Here is a 6,193-nt window from a genome sequence, read left to right on the forward strand (position 1 = left end):
CTTTATGTATGTATGTATGTATGTATGTATGTATGTATGTATGTATGTATGTATACATCATACAGCTTTCTGCCTGCATGTATGCCTGCAGGCCAGAAGAGGGCACCAGACCTGATTATAGATGGTTGTGAGCCACCAAGTTGTTTGCTGGGAATTGAACTCAGGACCTCTGGAAGAGCAGACAGTGCTCTTAACCTCTGAGCCATCTCTCCAGCCCCAGAGCTAGGAACTTTTTACATTTGGTGTTTTCCTTTACTAATCTATCATTTCTTTAGTATCTTGTATGCCTGCAGTTCTCTATTGCATCTCTTGTATTCTGTTGCTTTTGCTTGTATCTGTACGTCCAGTTCTCTTTTCTAGGTTTTCTGTCTCCAGGGTTGTCTCCATTCCTATTTTCCTTACTGCTTCTATTTCCATTTTTAGGTCGTGGACCATTTTATTCATTTCCTTTCCCTGTTTATTTATATTTTCCTGTATTTTTAAGGGATTTATTTGTCTTCTCTTTATAGGCTTACACCTCTTTTTGCTTTCCTATATTTTTTAAAGGAATTCTTTTTATCTCCATTAAAGGCCTCTATCGTCTTCATGACATGGGGTTTATGGTTATAGTCTTGCTCTTCAGGGGTGTTAGGATATTCAGGGCTTGATGAAGTAGGAGAACTGTATTCCAGTGGTGGCATATTGCAGTGGCTTCTGTGGATTATTTTCCTGAACTTGCCTGTTTCTCTCTGGTTGTCTGTGTTGGTGGCTGAACTTGGTGTCTTGGGTTGGAGTAGACCTCCTGGTATGCATAGGAAACTGTGGACTGGGACTTTGTGTACTGCTGTATAGCTGCAGGTGCAGAGGTTAGAGGTCATTCACTGGGAATCAGTTCCCTCCTTTTGTCTGAGACCTGGGAATTGAAGTCATGTCTTCAGGCTTTGTAAGAAGTGAATGTCTTTGTGTGAAGAACCATCTCATTAATCCAAGTATTTTAGGGTTTGGCGATGTTGTTTTCTGGTACTGGGAACTGAATTTACGGCCTCATATATATTAAGCAAGCCGCCTACCACCAATCTATGTTCCTAGCTCTATATCCTTTATATTCCTTTGAGTTTGCATAATAAATCTATAAGAAGTGCGACCACAAGTCAAACTCCAAAAATTCTGGACAAATTAAAAAAAAAGAAAAAGAAAAAAGAAGAAAAGGTTTATTTTTCTTACAATGCAAGTTAGAAAATATAAAAACTGTCCCCACACTATACTTATTAAGTATTGCCTCCTTTGTGTGTGTGTGTCAGGAGAGCAGTGTGAGCATCACAGAACATAGCTCTCAGACTGCCAGGCCAACAGTGTTCCCCAACCTTCATAGGGCAGCACTGACTACTTCCATTCCTGTTAGGAGCTTCTTTCATTGTCTACCCTCCTACTCCCTTTTAAAGTTCTTACCAACCGTTATCTAAAACTGTGGTGAGTCATATTGTGTATCTATGCAGGGGAATGATGTCACCAGGGACTGAATGTGTCTCGTTGAATCCTCTGAGGTTGAACTTAGCACATGAAAACGCTGGAAGAGAGTACATGCTTGGGCTGCATGCCCCTGTACTCATGTTCTCAGTCTTCATCCTTGTATCCAGAAAATCTTTCTCTTTCAATAGGACCCTTGTCTACCTCTTTCTTCTCCACGAAATTGCAGGGTTTCATGCATCATTGTAGTGTGGAATAAGAATATTGACATAATTTTCCCAATGGATATTATCAGAATAGATGGACAATTATGCAAGACACCGTTCAATAGCAAGTAGATCTACAGAAATGATGCTTCCTCTCGGGAAAATAAAATTTATGCTTTTTTCAATGGTCTGTTTTGGTGCTATTGTATACCAGATAACATTCTAAGCAGTTTTTCTCAACTTCACTTTTAATAAACAAAACCTCCATGTAATATTATTTATAATATTCTGGTCCATCAATGTGGCATTTCAGGCTGGAGCTCTTACATAACAGTTAGTTAATTTTTTAATTGATGTATAAAATCCCTGACAAAAGAAAACTCAGGGTTTCTTTGGGTTTACAACATTACTATACATTTTATATCTCAGGGAAGGATATGTTGGCCAGACAAGGAGGTAGTTGCTTCTACTGTGTCTGAAGTCAGGAAGCAGAAAGATAAATCTACTTACTTTCCCCTTTCCTTCAGTCTGGGACCCTGTTCCATGGAATGGTGCCTTTGCGTTCTATCTAGACGTTTCTATTTCAGGCGAACACTTTTGAACACAAATTCACGAATGTGTTCAGAGGTCAGTCTCTGACTCAGTTACTTTAGCATTGTTATAATATGGCACTATTACCTCGGCAATTTAAAGAATAAGGAGTTTCTTTGTGGCTAATAGTTTTGGAGAGTAGTACCTGACCATCTTGTCAGGGTGTATGGCTACAGGAAGGCAGTTATGGCATGTGAACAGTAGCTAACAAATTATTTCTTGAAGCACAAGCTAACTAGGAAAGATTTAGTCTTTAAAAACTTTTCAACTGGCTCCTAATGACGCACCTCCTCTAACAAGGCCACCCTTCTGATTTAATTCTAAACAGTTCTACTGCCTGGAGACCAACTATTCAAACATGTGAGCCTTTATGGGCTATTCTCATTCAAATGACTACAGCTACTATTTTATCTGAAACCTTAGTATAATTAACCATCTCAAATAACTTTTCCCAAATGACTCAGATGAGTGTTGGAACTAGAATTTCCATTTAAACCATGAATGAACCTGTCGTATTAACCAGTACAAAATACCTTCAATATTAATCCATGTAGTATATTGGATTATATCAAAATAGTGGTTACAATATCTTGTGACTAAGCTGTCTCTTTATAATCTAGAAATGATAGCCAAGCAAGACGAGAAACATGGTAGCTGATATATGACAGGGATAGTGCTGAAACCAGATTCCACTCCACATACTTTGATCTTAAATGATAGGAGAGTTGGAAAATTTCATTAAAATGACAAAGAAAATTCTGTCTGCCTATATGGAGATTTCCTTCATTCTTTTTCCCCTCAGAAATGTGTCCAGCTCTCTTAGTTGACTCTCATTTTTAGGCTTCCATTATATGATACCACGTAATGTCAAATAGTCTTGTTATCCCTCAACATGTCTCAGTGAGGGTCCTCAGCATATGAATAGGGTCACCAAAGCTTAGAACTATCAGTAACTTTTTATGATTATGTAGCTAATAGGCGTTAGAATCCAAATGATTACTGAAGGGATCTTAGAGAAAACATTCTTCAAAAGGGAGTCCCTTGGAAAGGCTTACAACGATTAGTGTCATAAATATGGATGTGCATGATTAAATATATGTCATACCTTTTCTTTTCCAAAGATACTTCTCATGACTGCTTTAATGGGTGTACCAGAGCTGTGAAGCAAATGGAAAATTTCCTTCTGTGAACTCTGGGTATTCTCCCCCTAAAATATACCACCCAGACAGGATGATATCAACCAGACTACACAGGTCCACAGAGAAAGCTTGACATGCTCACTTTGAGTGAATCACCTTCCTCTGGATGGCAGAATCAGGCAGGATCAAATCCAATAAGCATTGAAAGTCAAGAAAGAATGCTGAGGTGTGTAATGAGGTCAGACAGGTTCAATACCTAGGGCAACTTGGATCTGTTTCTCCTTTAATTATCCTTGAGACTTTATCTTATATTATAATGGTAGTGAATTAACAAAAACGCAGGAAGTAGGAAACAATAATAACATGGGGGGGGAATATATCTCATAGTAGAGCTTACATGATTGCCTTATTTCTTCATTTACCCTTTCTTAAGGACTATAACAAAAATGCCATTGTCTTCCAGGTATAGCCAGTGTGTCCCTGCATGATGTCAATCATGCAATCATTTTTCAGGCAGATGAGCTCAAGAACTTGATTCATGGCTTCAAATGTGGCTCTCTGGATGCAATTTTCTCTCATAAAAGCTAGCATTTCTGTAGGAAAATGTTTTCTTTTGTTTATCGGTATTCATTTTGTTCATAAGTATAAATTGCTACTTAACAGGTTTATAGATCTCCTTGTTCCCTAAATATTTTGAATTGTTTATCTTACTAGTTCCTGCCAGTCATATCGGCATCTTCAGAAACTTGGACAGGCTCCACCAGCCTTAAGAAAGTTTCCTTTTTCCCCTTTAGTGAAAATTGTAAAGATCTGTTTCTTCAAGATATGAAAACAGGGACTGGAGAGGTGGACAAATGCTGAGAGCACTGACTGCTCTTCCAGAGTTCCCTAGTTCAATTGCCAGCAACCACATTGAGGCTCACAACCGTCTGTTATGGAATCCGACACGTTATTCTGCTATGTCTTAAAACGTCAGCGTACATTGTTCTTTCATGAAACAAACAAACGTGTATATATATATATATATATAAGTTTTTGTAAAAAAAAATATAGAGACATACATGCATGTGTGGTCCCCTCACATCAACTTAACAGTCAAAAATTCTTAAACAGCGTACCAGAAGTGACCCAAGAAAAGTCCCCAGAACAGAGTCAGGAACCTCCCATATAAACCAGAATTTCCCTAGAGTCACAACATAATTTTAGAGATTTAGGACTTGTTCCCGTCACGCCACATAATTTCCATGAACTTTTCCATACAGTAACAAGATATATGGACTTCTTCCCATGTGGGTATCCAATAAACAGAACTGCTTCTCCTGATGTTTCATTATATCCAATGTTTCTCATGTGGATTCCAATAACAAGGCTACTTCCCATACGGGTACATGTTCATCTACAACATGCAGGAATTTTTGGTATGTGGATTTGTGATATCTAGGAGTATCTCACACACACACACACACACACACACACACACACACACACACACACACACACACACACACGATATAAACAACTTCTTCCTATTCAAGTAGCAAACATCCAAGACTGTTTCTTATGTGGGTCCCTGATATGCAGGAATTCTTTCTTTGTTGGAATATAATATCCAGTGCCTCTTGCCATGAACGTATAGTATTTCCAGGACTTCTTTCACTGTGGGTGAGTGAGATCCAAGACTTAATTTCATGCAAGTAAAATATATACAGGACTTTATCATTTTGGGTTTGAAGTAAACAGGATTGTGCCCCACCTTTGTTGATATCTATTGCTTCCTTCCATGAGAGTACCGTATCCAGGAATGTTTTTTTACATATGTGCATAATATCAACGGCTTTTCCTATGTAGGACCGTGATATCCCAAGTTTTTTCCATATACGTTTCAAATTTCCAAGACGTCTTTTCCTTCCATTGCAGGTACATGATACATAGTATTGCATGAATTCTTCCCATGCACTCCTTACCATGCATGTACCAATATTGAGGAATGATTCTCACACAGTAACATGATATCTGCAATTACTTCCCATGTGAGTGCATAAATTTGAGGACAGATTGCCTTATTAATCCAACATATCCAGAGCTGGTTCTTATGAACGTATATGATATCCATGACTGTTTCCAATGCTTATACATGACATATAGACCTTTGTCCTATGCAGTTGTGTAACATCTTGGACTTCTGACCATACACATACACTATAAGCTCTCAGGGGCCAGCCCTGATGATGACCAGGTCCCACAGAGGAGGTAAGGAGTCAGAAAGAAGTGAGTCAGTCATGGTGGTTTGGAGGAATCTTGCAGCCTGACTGATTGGTGGTCTGGTTGCTTCTTTCTTTATAGAGAACTCAGTAGGCAAGGATAGATTCACGTTCCAAAACATAGAAAATATCATTTTTGTCCCCAAACACGTTTTATCTCTTTTGGCCAGAAGTTTAGGCAACATTCATAAATCATGACAGAGCAGAATTATCTTTTACAATTATCGTCCCTCCTTAACCGCAGAACCCTACAGTTAGGATATTGTGGATTCCAGAGCACTGGACAGAACAGCATCGATGCCGGCCTGGGTGTCATGTCCTGAGCAGTGGAGCAGGGTACTAATTGTCATTAGGCCCAAGAAAAACTTTGAGCCAAAGCTAATGCAATTATTATTCAATTTCCAACATAGTACGATGTTTATATTTATTTATTTGTAGAATTTATTCATATGTACAATCTTGTTCTTTGGACATAGGACACCACTTCATGAGAAACGTTTTCTAAGAAATGGAGGTCTTGACACCTCAGTATCCTATCATTTTTTTCAAA

The 6,193-nt window shown here is 38.5% G+C and overlaps 1 pseudogene; it reads right to left on the bottom strand.

Moving 5' to 3' along the window:
* The window catches only part of LOC148004578 (RNA-binding protein MEX3A pseudogene), a 39,174-nt pseudogene that overhangs the window by 17,324 nt on the left and 15,657 nt on the right, over positions 1-6,193 (bottom strand).

The sequence above is a fragment of the Rattus norvegicus genome, chromosome 7 (assembly GCF_021556685.1).
Source record: "Rattus norvegicus strain SHRSP/BbbUtx chromosome 7, alternate assembly SHRSP_T2T, whole genome shotgun sequence".
Lineage (NCBI taxonomy): Eukaryota > Metazoa > Chordata > Mammalia > Rodentia > Muridae > Rattus > Rattus norvegicus.